This window comes from Nilaparvata lugens, chromosome X (assembly GCF_014356525.2).
Source record: "Nilaparvata lugens isolate BPH chromosome X, ASM1435652v1, whole genome shotgun sequence".
Taxonomy (NCBI): domain Eukaryota; kingdom Metazoa; phylum Arthropoda; class Insecta; order Hemiptera; family Delphacidae; genus Nilaparvata; species Nilaparvata lugens.
This window is the reverse complement of record NC_052518.1, coordinates 70826905-70843890: the sequence shown is the minus strand read 5'-3', so window position 1 is coordinate 70843890 and position 16986 is coordinate 70826905. Positions and strand designations below refer to the sequence as shown.

The 16986-nt window shown below is 32.1% G+C and overlaps 1 long non-coding RNA gene across 1 annotated transcript; it reads right to left on the bottom strand.

Annotated features, from left to right (window-relative positions):
- Positions 1–175: 175 nt before the first annotated feature.
- Positions 176–11503, bottom strand: LOC120354423. Its single transcript, XR_005573008.1, has 3 exons — positions 11433–11503; positions 10185–10293; positions 176–272 (listed from the first exon to the last, which is right to left on the bottom strand). It is a non-coding gene; the product is annotated as an uncharacterized LOC120354423 (long non-coding RNA).
- Between the last annotated feature and the right edge of the window lie 5483 nt (positions 11504–16986).

Sequence of the window (16986 nt, the reverse complement as noted above, 5' to 3'; positions counted from 1 at the left end):
TATGTCTATTGACATATTGATGAAAAATTAAGGAATGTAAATAGTTAAGACATAAATATTGTGAAAAGTTGTTTATTAAAATAACTCATATGCATGTCATTTATCTATGAAGAAAGGTCCTTATTGTGGTGCTCCAGAATACTTTATTATCTTCCTGTTTGAAGTAGAAATTTTTTGAGCTACATACCGGTTTATGTTACTGCACCTCAATTCAATCTCAATTCTTGAAGCAATCAGATTTTCCTCCAGGATCATCCGGTGTTTGAACATTTCTAGAACAAATAACAGTTCAAAGTATAAAATCTTGAAAAATTAGAAAATAAGGGTTTTATTTCCTGAACTAATCTGATAGCAAATTTATTTAATAACCTAAAAATGTATTCAAATATGCATGACTCTCCCTCTCGTGAAAGGAAAGTCCAAGATAACATAAGAGCGTTTTTTTCACGTGAAAATTATGTCATCACAGTTTTACATTACAACGTCATATTCTGGTGGAAAAGTCGAGAAAACATCATTTTTTCACGTGAAAAAAAGGTGGAAATGTTCCAACTTTTCACGTGAAAAGTACATGAAACTGAAAATAACGTTTTTTTTTTTTTTGTTTTTACATTTTTACGTTATACTGAACATGTAAAAACTCTCAGAAAAGAACATGAATAAAACGTTTTTTCTACATTTCTTGTCTGACATTTGGTCATTTCTTTCGCATGAAAATTTCCCAAAATTCACATGAAAATAACGTTTTTTAAAATACATTTTTACAAGTGTGATGGTGATAATATTGAGATAAATAAATTAATTATGGGTTTGTGTTTTCATAGAGATAAATTTAGTATGGGTTCATTCGAAAAGTGTAGAATTAGGACTTCAACAATGAGACTTTAGTGATCTTGTAGCTGAATTTTGTGTGTAAATTTTTATCGTGAGAAATTTATTTTTCTGTTGAAAAATAATTTTCTCACATTAAGATTTTGCTAACTTGCGTCCGGGAAGACTCCAATTTTATGCAGGGTTGAGGTATTCTCACGGAACTGTATCTCCGTTAGCGATGGAAAATACACGTGTATTTGGGAATATTTCAAACTTGCATTATTTTCCTTTCCCACGGAATTATGCTCGTCTCCACGTGGACCGTTGTCTCGTTGGTGGAAGGGGAACATAATTTGCGTGGAATAGTTCAGTTCCAATCAAGCCGCGGCCGAATTCACATTTAAAATCCAGAGGTAGCCTCGGGCCTCGAGGGCTCAAAATTAACGTGTGTGTTGAATTTGTTTGCTGTTTAAGTTTGTTGATATGTATTATTTTTCGCCGCGAGTCAAGTTGAAGTAGTTTATTGATTATTTGAAGCGAATATGTCAATGTTTGTTTAAATTAGTAAGTTATCCGGGAGTAATCAGTGTAGTGAAAATTTCTAAATAGTAATGAATTTATAAATTGATCGATTGTTAGTGCCATTATATTTTCTAGCTCATGCTAAAAAAACCCTTGAATGACCGAGTCCCTAGTATCATAAATTTTGTAATTGAGAAATGAGTAAAGTCCACGCTACCTTCGTGAACAGTTAGAATCCAGATAAGCAGTTAGCAAAATCTTACATGCAGTCATCTTGAATTTTTAGAATGTGCAATGAACCGATTTAGATTATTTTTGTTATTGTCCAAATTTAAATTAGTTTAATTCATTTAATAAAATTTTACAAGTTCAATAGAATGCTAAAGTTTGTTGTTTAATAAAGTCCCATGACTCGCCCTTTAGAATTTAGAGATCTCTTAATTCTACCCCCATTGTGGGTTCGGTTACACAATATTTTATTGTGAAAAGGAAATAAGGAAACTGAAAATTTGCAAACAATTCATCCGTAAAACCAACACTTCATTATGAAACCTTCGCTATGGCTTCATTCACCTTCGGAAATTGAAAATTTCTTCAGAGTGGTAAGCTAAGTAAATAAATTGTCATAAAACCTAAACATTTTTCTTCTTCTCTCTTCTGTCTTAAATTCTTTTTTCTGCCTTAAAATACCTATTGGTCGATTTATAGGTGGTGGCTTCCTCCCCACTGTTCACATGAAGTTTATATCACTATGAGATATAAGTAACGAGGGGAATGCTCCGATGTGTCAATTGTCGAATATTGATGACTGTGTGAATGCGTGTGTGTATGTGTCGTATCGTTTTCATATGTCCCATTATTCAAACTCCTATTCACGGACAAAGGCTTTGCGGAAGCTCTTTTGTGAATAGTATTTTTGTTTGCATCGGTTCTCACATAAAATGTTAAGGTTCATTTCCACCATCAGTTACATTATTCCAGAATGTTGATATGAGTTGTGTACTTATAAATTTAATGTTAATTTCTACTGTATTATTGATACATTATGATATAGTGCCAAATTAACCTTTCAGAAGTGCTTAGTATCTTTAAATTGTTAGTTATAGGTATCTGATGAGATGTTTTTTTTTATTTTGTTGTATTGCTGATGTAAACAATAAAACTTGAACTTGAACTTGAAAAGATAGAGAAGGATTACCTTTATAATTCTAAATAAATAACCTTTTCAATTCTTTATTTTTACATTAAAAATCTATAAATCTTATAAAACTTTTGAATAACCACAATATAATGTGGAGTAAATTCTCTACCCTAACTGTACAATAATTTTACACAAAACTGAATAAAAATTAGATTGAACCATCAAGTCCTATTCAGACAAATGGATTTTTCCTAGTATGTGATATATGCAATCTAACAGCAGCTGGACACTATAATTACAAAAAGAAAGCTCATTTTGATTTGTAATCATTCAACAACTGACAAATTTCAAATATTTTTCATGTAAGTTTCTTTTTTTAGCTTTTTGACTTTGTATCAGCCATTTGCTTGTATTATAGTGAGGTCCACGTTATAATGGCAGTGTGTGATTTGCAATGGTGTTGCTATCCTTGTCTATCGTTCAACAAAGCAGATGGCGCTATCTCTTTCACACATTGCGATGGGTCCGTATCACAGAGACAAGTTCTCACAGAGACAAGTAGTGTTTTTGAACGATATTAGTGTCACAGAGACAAGTTTCATAGGAACAAGTAGTTTTATTAATGGCAGTCTCACAGGAACAAGTTCCCACAGAGACAAGTTGAGTCTCACAGAGACAAGGTGAGTCTCACAGAGACAAGGTGAGTCTCACAGAGACAAGGTCTGTTTCACTGGAACAAGTAGTGTCAGTGGAACAAGAAGAGGGGTAGAGTCCCATTCGAACAAGTGTAGTGTCACAGAGACAAGGTCAGTCTCACAGGAACAAGGTTGGTGTGATGTGTTGCCTACACATGAAGATGAAGGCATTCCATTTGCTCTAATAAATTGGATGTCATCTGTTTTTAATATATATATATATATATATATATATATATATATATTATGGTGACATGAATAGAATAGAATGACTGCCTTTGTTTTTCATAGAGAGCGAAGTTAGGGCGCAGTCGACCCTCTCTTACACTCAACTCTATCAAGTATGTATTATAACAATACAAAAAAATAATACAAATAATATGATTAAAAACAAACAATAGTTAAGTTATCTACTTATTTAAAATAATAACAAAATTTGAATTATTGAAAAGAAAGAGAAAAAAATGACATTGAAAATAATACATTACAATACTGAATAATAGTATTTTTTGATACTTCATCACTTTAGTGAAAAATAAGACACTACAGAGTACAATACAGTAGGCCTACATAGCAACTGAAGTGTTTGCCATATATTCCATTTCCTACTTATTATCACTATGTAAATCTCGAAGTGGATAAGTAAATTACATTATGATTTATTTAAATAGAAAAATGGAATCTTCCTTCAATCAATAAACAACGTGACAAACAACGCTCCTTCAATCCACGTGACATACATATATAAATATATAATTTACATATGTAAATAATGTGGTGACATCATTATTTTGATGCCAGCTTTAAACGTTTCTCCTGTGGAGAAAAAATGATGAATTTAGTGGACTGTTTAGTGTATCCTAGACATTTAGATTCAAATCTACATAGCAATTGATTCCCCTTTTCATCCAGGATATTTGTGGTTTCTTAAAATTTAAATTTGTTGACCAAGCGAAGTGAGTTCTAAGATTCAAGTCGACGGTTTTGCATTTCTCTTTATGTTTATATGTTCCGCAATTACGGCGAAACGCAGCAATAGATTACCATGAAATTTGACAGGTATATTTCTTTTTAAATTGTGCCTCGACGTATATACAAGGTTTTTTTGAAAATTTTGCATTTTAAGGTTAATACAATGGGTAAAGTCTCCTTCGAACGCCAATATTACAGTAAAAATCAGAATAGAATCATCCATAATAATTCAGCTGTTGAGTGGATTTTTAATTGCATGCAATAACGCATGCAATTAATATATCAATGTAACTTAGTAAAAAATCAGCTGTCGTGTTGACTATTCATTGCATGCAATGACGCATGCAATCAATAACGGAAAGAAAACATAGTATTTTCTCTCGACCTTTATCTGCTTTCAACTCGGGCTGACCTGTTGCCAGTGTGTTGAAGGAGATTAGCTTTTGATGTTAGCATATTTTTGATACACTAACCCCAACAGCCATTAGTCGTTTTCACACCGACATCTTGCCGACACAGCATACAAACAGGATTTACTCTTATGAACAGTATGAGACGAGGCTGTGTTTTATAACTGTGCGAGGTCTACTGTTCATAGAACTACTAGTCCAGGATTAAATGTCGTTTTACAAAAATCATCAAATATTTAATAATTCAATACAATGATACATGTACAAATGTAAAGCTGACTAGCACCGAGGTAGAATCAATTTATTCTTAAATGATTTGAAATATATTTCAAGTTGTTAGGCTTCATTTATTCATTGAACACCTATTTTATCATTAAGGGTTATCAGAACCTATTAGAATTATGTAGATTGCCTTTAATGAATAAATTGATTTCCATGTGAATGTATTATTCCTACCAAACACCAAAATAGCTATTTAAATGTGACTTTCAATTGTTCAGGTTAAGGCCAAATTTTGATACTGCAGTAACTTATACATAAGTGATATCGATGTAAGAAAGAAAAGATTATATACTTCTAGATGGATGGAACAATATTGGAAAGATGTTATCCAACGGTATTTGAATACACACCCCTGACTGCTACTGTATGGGAGTACCACCAGTAATTTATAAATTTTCAATTCAAGAAAAGAGTGGTTATAGATAAAATAGTGTACTCAACGGTTATAATCTTCTCCTATCTATATTTTTCCTTCTTATTATTTCTCATCTTCTTCCTCTTCTTCCTTCTTCTTCTTCTTCTTCTTTTGTCTCCTTTTTCTTTTATCTTCTTCTTCTCGCTTGTTCTTCTTCTCCTTCTGTCGTCTTCTTCTTCTTCTTCTTCTTTCTCTAGCTTTGTCCTGCAACGACTGTTTTGTTTTTGTATTATGGAGTCCTTTTTGTATAAGGTACCAAGAACAATAACAGGGATATTTCCAGGGCTCTAGAGAATAATAATACTAATTCCCTATGTCGTTTTGCTAAGTTGAAACGTGTAGCAACGTGAGTTGAAATGTATAAGTTGACCTAAATTTTTGAAGGCTGATCTTCGAATTGATAATATGACGACTTTATAGAAACATGATAACAAGCAAATCCCTAAGAACATAATGGAGACTATTCCTTTTAACAGATTAGTGTTCCATCATCATTATCATTATCCTCAAATGATACGAGTCGATCCATTCGGCGTATTCACGCCGATCCATTTCATCTAGGAATACCATCATCTAAATATTATGGTAACAATGAAGTGTTCGCAGAAAATCTCACTGGCACTGACTGTACAACTATGAGATTAAGTCAAGACTAGACAAGGTATAAGATTCAAGTCGGCGGTTTTGCATTTCTCTTTATGTCTAAATATTTTTAATATTTTTATGCTCCGCATATACGGCGAAACGCGGCAATAGATTTCAATGAAATTTAACAGGTATGTTACTCTTTAAATTGTGCGTCAACGTATCTATTCTAAGTCAAGGACTCTAGGACTCTCTGTTGTGAGGCCGGGTGACATATTCTCGAGTGATGTTTTCATGTGAAAATTTAGATTTTTCTCCCCTCACTGGTTTTCACCTTGGGCTTTATTGGTTTAAAGAAATTGTGTATCATTTTGTTTTTATATGAATGTAAATAATGTGTGTGTATGTTGAACAATAAAACATTTGAATAATCAAGATTGATATCCAGTTCTTCAAACTGAAAATAGATGCAGACGTGGATAACAAAAAATTAGACATACAGTACTCCTCATATGCCACAGTTTCACAATTCTGTAGACAAGATTAGAATAAATCAATAGAACAGTTAATTTCAAACTGCCATGTACTATGAAAAAAAAATCAAAATGTACCTCAGTAGAACAAGTAGAATAGCATAGGACTTTAAAAAGAACTCAGATATCCAAAGTTTCATTGACCGAGCGAAGTGAGGTCTAAGATTCAAGTCAACGGTTTTGCATTTCACTTTATGTTTAAATATTTTTATGTTCCGCATTTACAGCGAAACGCGGCGATTAGGCCTTGTCTAAAGAATTCAGCTTATAGTCTGTTATACAATAAATGAGCAATTCAATATTCATAACATCTTAGTAGTAATCTTATGAATAGTGTAGTCATTCATCAAATCAGTCTTATCAAGTCATAATTATCATTACTCAGTACAATTGAATAAATTAAGTCATACATTGAAAAAAACTATTTATAAACTCCAGCACTGAATATCACATTTTCAACAATTTGAAAATTAATTTACGGAATAATAAGCATTTTCATTCAGAATTAGATTTAGTGCGTTTTTTTAATTTATTCAGAGGCCAGTTTCTTCTAATATAAGATAGGGGCAGATTATTGAACATGGAGTACACTAAATAGGGATAAATTTCAAGCTCTTACTCAACCTGACATTAGGAGTTACAATACTCTAGTAGTCCAGATAACAGTAGACCTCACTGAGCATCCTTTGCAATGTGGTAACGAGAATATTCAGCCATCTACTAGAAATGCTATCTACTAGGAATAAAGTCATTGTTATAATATCAGGTCTTTTTTAAAATGTTCGCCAATGGCCCCACTAAGAAATCTGATCAGGCTGGTTGGAGACTTCCAATCAACCATACGATCACATTTAATTACATTACATTACATTACCAGGGCTACCAGACATTGTTTTGCAGTAGTCGTCAATATACTATATCATAATGGAAAAAGTAGAACTTTGATATGAAAGTAATGAACTCACTTCGTTACAAATAAAATCTATTGGTGTGCTAATCTAAATGTTGCACTACTTCAATCCTGTAAAAATGAATACCGATATAATACTTATCCTGAATTGATGGAATCCCAAGTCCCATTGCGCTTATGATAATTTTAAATATTAACTCAGTAAGTTCAGAAAGTTATTGCTCAGTTGAATCAGAGCTACGATTAAAAAGATGATTTGGGAATTATCAAGTGGCACTTTTTGTTTTTCACTGGAATTTTCATTTTGTAACATGTAGAGACGCTTGTCGAACAACAATCTGTTAAAATTTCTATGGGAAAGATTTCATGAGGAAAATGAAGTTTTTCATTGACATTATCATCCGTAACTCGGAACGCCATGATAAATCTTGGCATCTAAAGCTGCGTTTACACCAAAGTTATTAACAAAATGTTAATAACTTAATCCTCACAGATTATTATAGATTGAACGGCACTTGAAAAACACATATGTTCATCATGTGTATGATAAGTTATGTTCAATCTAATAGAATCTATAGAATCTATTGACGTGTTAACGCAGCTTTACTCTGTGACTGTCTGAAGTTAATATTATATTAATTTGAATTTACAATTCGAGACCGCAGCTTGGAAAAAGAAGAGATGATTAGCTCATAATATCGGGGACCGAGCTTCGCTCAGGAGTACAAAAGCATAAAAAATTTATTACGAAAGAAGGAATTATAATGAAAAACCATTTTGGCCATGTGGTTTTTAAGAAGCGGTGATGAATAGGTCAGTGGTAGGCTATTTGGCTTTTTTATATTCCATTTCATATTCATATTGATTATTCTTTCGGGTTGAAGGTTTAATATATACTTATTAGATATCTTGGCACTATCTTACTCAATCTGACATTAGGAGTTAAAATACTCCAGTAGTCCAGATAACAGTAGACCTCACTGAACATCCTTTGCAATTTGGTAACGAGAATATTCATTTTTATTCTTTGTTGTTGTTTTATATTAATAATGAGTACATAAGATTATTACTTTGTATGTAAAGTGCATTTTTTTGAAATAAATATCTTTTGTCTGTCTGTCTGTCAGTTTGGTAGAAATATATTACATTTACATAGAACTCAATTTTTTTATTTAAGTTATCTTCATAATTCTATCTATCTTCTATCTGATTCTAATAGGTTACCAACCCATCCCTATCTTATATGATAAACCTTCAATCATAATCATATACCTGCATGATTGAAAAACAGCAGACATTCAATTTACTAGAACAAATAATGGAGTGCCTTCAAGTTCAGATGTAGGCAACACGCCTAACTTCTTCCTACATTCGCTACCTTGTCTCTATGACACTGACCTTGCTTCTGTGAAACACCTTGTTTCAGTGAGAACTTGCTTCTGTGAGACTGCCATTTATAGCGCTACTACTTTGGACAGAGACCTTGTCTCTATGAAACTGCTTGTCTCTGTGGGAACTTGTTCCTGTGAGACTGCCATTTATAGAAATACTTGCTCCTGTGAAACTTGTCTCTGTGACACTAATATCGTTCAAAAACACTACTTGTCTCTGTGAGAACTTGTCTCTGTGAAACATCCCCATTGCGATGCTGCCACATCGTTTATCAACAATGTAGAAATTCAACTAATTGACAAAATATTTAATCTCAATCATGAAAATTTATTATCACATCTTTAAAAAATATATTTTCTTGACAAATAAAACATTATTAACTATTTTCAACAATAATGAACAGTTAAATTGATCAGATATACCAGTATCAGCTGTTTGGGTGGCTAGGCTGAGATCTGGCAACCCTTTTTTCCTATCTTCCTACACTGCCATTATAACGTGGACCTTACTATAGCCTTGCATCACCCATTGGGAAAAAACCATAAATGTCTGGATGGCCAATAGGGAGATTTTTGCTTTAATAAAATGAAGAAACAACAATAATTTATATTAAAATTGAATTTATTTTCGAAACATCCCAGTCTTCAACCCTTCAATAAGTTGGAGACTGTTGTAGATATAATACTGTAACTTTTAGGATAAGTTATTGGTCGAATACTCCACCTTTTGACATACAACTGAATTTCAACCTCTCATAAAGGGGTGACTTGGGGGTTGTAACTCAAAAATTTTGAATGTAAATACCCATTGTGTGATACATCATCTTGAAAGCCTTCTCAAAACGAGAAAGATGACATCAATAAAAATCGTCTATGATACTTTTATCCAAAATGGCGGCTGATTGAAGTTTTAGTTTTTAAAGAAATAATTGATGAAATTCAATCAGCCGCCATTTTGGATTAAAGTATCATAAAAGATTTTTATTGATGTCATCTTTCTAGTTTTAAAAAGACCTTTATGTATCACACAATGGGTGTTTACATTAAAAATATTCGAATTACAACCCCTCATTTCTTTACAAACTATAACTTCAATCAGCCACCGTTTTGGATTCAAGTTTCATAGTACATTTTAATTGATGTTATCTTTCTTGTTTTAAAAAGCCCTTTGAAATAATGTACCACAAAATGGACGTTTACATTAAAAATATTCGAGTTACAACTCTTAAGTCACCATATTATACATTCTGAACCTAGTCAACCCCTTATGAAGGGGTTGAAATTCAGTTGTACGTCAAAAGTTTGAGTATTTGACCAGTAACATATCCTGAAAGTTACAGTATTATATCTACAACAGTCTCTAATTTATTGAAAGGTTCCTATACATATGACTCACCCTGTAAAATTACTAACTATAAATGATTAGCACAAGCCTAGAGCTCATGTGAGCATCACCCATAGAAAAAATTGTTTGACTTTATATTCTGTTTTAAAATAATCAAAATTGAGACTTACTTAGATTTCTCTTTGCTGGTTAACCGAATTTTTGAAGACTTCAGCCAGTCTTTGATTACTGCTTCCATGTCTTTTTCTTTTGTGTTGGAAAATTTTATCACCACAGCTCCTATCAGAAATGGAACAAAAGTTTACTTATAATTGAACATATTTCAAACAATATTTCTTGACTGGAAAATTGAAAAAAACACACATGTTGCAAACACACAGTCTCTCTCTCTCTCTCTCTCTCTCTCTCTCTCTCTCTCTCTCTCTCTCTCTCTCTCTTATTATATAAAATATATATTGCTAAAATGAGAGGACTACAACTATAGTTTTTTCTAAATTGGAATAAGAAATAGAGCTATTAATATGAATAAATGAATCACTTGCTTGTTGAAAAAGTCTAAATAAAGCCTGCCGCACCAGCAAACAACTGAATAAATTCTATTCGAAAGCAATTAAATGATATCTACTAGGCTACTTCAATTCAAATGAACTATTCAAAATTATTCGAAGTATAAAATAAAGATATCTTATAATAATGCTCACTATTCCATTAAAATTTATCTAGCCATTAGTCATCTAATCTATCTATCCACAGTCATATATATATTGCTATTAAGTTCATTATATTAAGATGAGTGTAGATTAGGCTAGTAGCCTACCTATGTGGTGACATGAATTATTTAGGCTAAAAAGATATTTTTGAAATTTATGTCGCTTTCCATGATGAGACACTATATTCTATACAATAACTTTGTTGTAGTTCAGACACTGTGCTACTTATAATAATTGAAAAAACACTTACTTTTCATGGAGTATTGAGGAATGCATTTCACTCCTCAGGAGCTTCATCAGGCTGATATTCTGCTCCTCAGGAGTAAAATGCATTCCCCAATACTCCAAGAAAAGTAAGTGTTTTTTCAAATAATTATATACAATGATTCAGTGACTGAACTACAACAAAGTTAGACATTTTTGTTACACATTTCAATTTATATGTGCTAGCATTCCCCTGGAATGTGTTTGCCTAGAATAATAAACCTTCATTTCCAGCACTGATAGATTTAAGAGGCTTACTTTTATTATTATTGAAATTATGTCACAAATAATTCATTTAGGCTATTTTATGAGGCTTTGAGGTTATGTGGCTAGGCTTTTAATAAGTTTATCATTTAAATAAATATAGTCTAAGTATCTAAGACTATAATAAATGTATTCTTTCATTATACAGTACATCAATAAAAACAAAATCACTTGACTTACCTTAAACTGGATCTTTCACAAAAATCACAAAACAACAGACACCTAAAAATCCGTTACAATCCAAATGTTGCATTGCTGAAGCCATTGACCAACAACCGCCTTCCCATGATCAATAAACCCACTATCGATGAACCTACTATGAAAATATCAATATATCATTGATATTCGATTATTTATAATTATACATTTTTAAACTTGTTTGGGATTGCATTATTCAAATTACATATTTTAAATAAGTAAAAGTAAAATACTGTCTTAATTTCTACATTGTTCAATGCAATAGAACCAGTTTGCCCCAGAAAAAAGTTGGAATTTGTTTAATATATCAATTGTTAAAACTTCAATACATTCATCTCATAGTATTAATATATTGATATTTTAATTCGATACCATAGTAGGCCTATGGATGGTGGGAATTTCAAAATTAATGATATTGACAATCTTATTAAAAAATTTGATATTTCAGGTGCGGGTTAATGATTTTTATGGGGGGACATTTGTGCTTGATACTGAAATAATGTTGGAATCGATAAATAGTAGAAGTAGTTATTATTTGAATTGAAATCATTCAAAAGTTCAAGTGTGTATAGTTCAGACACTGCACGATTTTCCCCATAAACTGTGATATAATTTGAAAAAGTGGTATAATTTTTCCAATTTTGGATAGAATCATTTGAAATTCTAGGATAAGATTGAAAATATGAACAGAAACGTTCATGATTATTTTCAGAATTTTTAATGATAAAATACAATTTAAAAAAAATTTAAACGTCAGTAGCACGTTAACGGCACGTCTGACAGGATTTTCGCAGAGGACAAAATGTACTGGAAATTCACTTCTACACCCGAATCAGTCATCGAAAATACATTGTTTCGAGAAAATTGAAAATCTGCCAAAGTTATTAAGAAGTTTTTAACTGCATTTAAAATTACCGCAAAAGGTCTATATATTGTTAACGGTGCGTTGTAGACGTTTTTCCAAGAGACAAGAAGTGCTGGAAATCCCCTTCTACACCCGAATCAGTTATCAAAAATACATTGTTTCAAGAAAATTGAAAATCTGCCAAAATTATTCAAAGTCTTTAACTGGATTTAAAATTACCGCAAAAGGTCTATAAATCGTTAATGGCACGTCTGACAGGATTTGAAAATCCTGGATTTGACGTATAGGACAAAAAGTGCTGGAAATTCACTTCTACACCCGAATCAGTCATCAAAAATGCATTGTTCCGGGAAAATTGAAAATCTGCCAAAATTATTCAGTTTTTAACTGCATTTAAAATTACCGCAAAAGGTCTATAAATCGTTAACGGTGTATTGTAGACGATTTTTGCAAGAGGCTAAAAGTGCTGGAAATTCATTTCTACACCCGAATTGATTAACAGAAAGCTTAATGTGAGACTTTTTTGGAAAATTCAAAAAAAATTTAATTGGCATGAAATTTTTTTTAACTCGATACCGGTGTGTTGTAAACGATTTTGCAACAGATAGAAAGGGGTTGAAATTCGATTTTTCATCCGAACTGTTGGTCAGAAAGCCTAAATTGAGAGTTGAAACTCTCAATTATTTACCATTATTTCTATTGATATCCATGAGCACTCATTGATATCACTGAACGTACAGTGATATCAATATAAGTTCATTGACTGTATTTACCTTGATTTCTATTGGTATCCATGGATTTCTATTGATATCCATGAGCACGTATTGATATCCATGAGCATATATTGATATCAATAGAGTTTTTCTATCGATTTCTATGGATCTCTTCCACTAGGGGAGGTAATCAGCTCTTCAAACTTCCATCGGATTAGTTTTGTACTGTCTACTATAACAGACGTTTCCATCTGGATGTTACTATAGACGTATTTATCATTGTATTCAATTACTGTTTGTTAGTTTGTTTGTATGTCTGATTGAGATCGAAAACGGCTCTAACGATTTTGATTAAGTTTGAAATATAGTATATAGTTTGGAATATAGTGAGTTTGTGATACGAAAATCATCATTTTTACTTTCCTTGCCCTATTACCATAGGTAAGGAAAGTATTGCTTTCCAAAAAAAATTAAGGTACCCTAATTTCAAGTGTTCTATACGTTTCAAGGTCCCCTGAGTCCAAAAACATGATTTTTGGGTGTTGGTCTGTGTGTGTGTGTGTGTGTGTGTGTGTGTGTGTATGTCTGTGAACACGATAACTCCATTCCTAATCAACCGATTGACTTGAAATTTTAAACTTAAGGTCCTCATACCAAATTTATACCATGGATAGCTATTTATAAGCCCTATCAACTGAAATGACTCTCATTTCTGGGAAAATTGCAGGAGCTCCGTAATATTCTTGAGAAAAATGACGGATGATTACTAAAAAACCATGTTTTTCACGATTTTCTCAAAAATAACTTGACCGATTTTTTTCAAATTCATATATAGTTATTTATCAGCTCTATCAACTGGCATGAGTCTCCTATCTAGGAAACTAATGGGGGGTCCACCCCATCCTTGAGAAATGGACTTAGTAGCCTCCTTCTCGTGCATGAGGTAGGTAGTTATTTATTTATTTATTTATTTATTTATTTATTTATTTATTTATTTATTTATTTATTTATTTATTTATTTATTTATTTATTATTTATTTATTTATTTATTTATTTATTTATTTATTTATTTATGGAGACAACAGGTTACCCCTAATGTGTCTCCTTCACAAATACAACAATACAAGATACAATACGTGAAATACAACAATACAATGAAAAAAAAATGAACAAAGTAACTTTCAATTGCAATATTGTTAAAAGAAAAAAAAAACTATAGAAATACAAGAGAAGGAAAAAAAAATAGATGTATACAATAAAATAATTATAAAACGGAATATAGAAATGAAAAGGTTCTAAAATTAAAATAAAAATGTTACAAATAATGGATAAAACTAACAAATGAATGTCAGAGGACTGGTACCTGCCAATGAAGCAACAGAATGAGTAAGATGTACGAGTACATAGTGCAATAGATACACACCTATATACAGCAACAAATAATCGACAACACGACTTAGCAAGGATATCTCACAATAGACTGTTTAATATTCTATAAAATTTTTCACGAGAGAACCAGAAGATGTCCAGTTGCCCAGAGAAACAGTTGAAAAGTCTTAAAAATTCTGTTGAATTAAAAAAGTCTTGAAAGTCTTAAAAATTCTGTTGACTGGAGAATTATAGTGACTCACAGTTCTGGACCGGGGCACAAAAAAAGAGAAAGTGGAGCGACGTGATATGGTAGATATATAAATATTTACATATGAAAGCAAATATGGGGAATCTATTTTATTATTTAATAAGCTATGAAGAAAAATTAAAGACTTAACATCTCGTCTTGTTTTTAATGATTTCAATTGAAACATATTTCTCAGAGTGTCAGAGGGAAAGTCAAACGGACAATTGAAATTGAATTTCCTGAAGTAAATGTACCTTGAAAATTTATTTTGTAAACGCTCCAAAAGTAGCACTTGATCATTACAATAAGGGTTCCAAATTTCAGACGCATACTCAAGAATACTTCGGACAAGAGATTTATACAGAAATATTATGGGTGAGACATCATTGAAAGGTGAACATGTTCTCAGGATAAACCCCATCTGCTGATTGGCCCTACTACACAAAAGGTCTATATGTTTATTGAATGTAAAATCAGAGCTGTAAATCACACCCAGGCCCTTAAAAGACTCTACCTCCTCCAACGGTATACCATCAATACTATAGATGCATCTGTGTGAAGCTACCTGCCGGGAAAATGATAAAGTTTTGCATTTAGCTATATTTATTTTAATGCCATTATTCATACTCCATACACTTAGTTTATCAACATCCATTTGAAGGCTAAGGCAGTCATCAGGGCTCAAAATCGCTTTGTACAGCTTCACATCATCTGCATACATCAGACAGGATGAACCATCAAAGACAGCAAGACCAGCAGTTAGCGCAGTTCATAAAAATAACACATAGTCGAGATATTTCATCTGTAGAACAGCTGTTTTGACGACTTCAAAAAAATTACGAATAAAAAATCATCGAATTTCACAATTTACACTAAGGAAAAAGTACTCTGAAAACAATTATATATACACATATACAGAAGTCTGATCGTAGTTTCAAATATGAGCAAGGAAAGTTGTGTGAGTGTACCACACCAGACTTTTTAATTAGGTCTCTTGTTTAGGATAACTCACTGAGGGAACTTGAAAATGATTAGGTAATAATATTTATCAACCGAGTAGCAGCTGATCGAGAGAGTTTTCCATTGTCAGTTGAAAATGAGACAGACAGTGTTGAGTCACCAAATTTGTTGACGTCATTTTTTTGAAGTTATTGCATGATTCGAGAAAATAGGTGCAGAGAGCAGCCGAGTGACAGCAACGCAACGCAAATTTGAATTTGAAACATAATGATTGCGGTAATATTAATAAGTTAAATGTTAAAGTAGTCAGTTAATACCTAGTCAGTAGGTTCAATATACCTAGGTAATTGAGTTATAACAATTCCATTTACTTCTATATTTCCATCAACTCTGTTTCTTTGATATTGTTATTTTTATAGACGTGAAGTAGATAGATAAGGGTGGGTGTCTTCCATAAGTAAAATGAAATGTCTATTTCCGACTTCTGTAGTTGAATACTTGTAACTAGTAGTTCTGTGAACAGTAGACCTCGTACAGTAGTTATAAACAGATCTCATTGTGAATATGCCACCCCAATTAGCCCTTCGGACATCGGAGAACAAGAAACCGGTACCGTGACGAGAAATCGGTAAGTGTTGAAACGGCCAATGACTGATTGGCCTGTATTGACGATGACAATATTACCTGTTATAAATAAAACCGAGAGCAGTGCCTAGCTGTAATCATCAAAAGCTAATTTACAAACATGCCAACATACATATACAGACAAAAGCTAATCCCGTCGAGTTGAAACGTAAAAATTCAATATTATCATGAAAAAATAACATTTTCCCGCTATTTTGGGAAACGATAACTGTATATCTTCCAGTATTAAAAATTACATTCAAAATGAAAAACAATGCTAAAAAATTTTATTATATTCAAAATTCTCAATGTTCGAGTAGACTACATTCAACACAGTACAACCTCTATAATTTGTAGCTTACGGGACCAAGCGTTTAATACGAATTTTGGAGGGTGACGAATTATATATCAAGCTCTGCAATATCGAGGCTGATAAAACAAAATACGAAAAAATTATACCATGGTTACTGATCCCATCATTACACATAATTAATTCATAATATAGCCTCTATGAATGGATATTAGAAAATATTGTTTAATATTAATTTGACATACTTGTAAAAGATTTCAGGGATCAATACAACTGTTCATGAGCGAGTTCTTTAACCCAGGGTGTCTCTAGTTATATTATTATATGTGAATCCATAGAACTTTAAAGTTCACTCCGTATGGGTAAATAATTCACAATCAGAATTCAATATCCCTAAACTAATAATACCAATTACTATAACGTTATTAGGTATTGCTATCACGAGT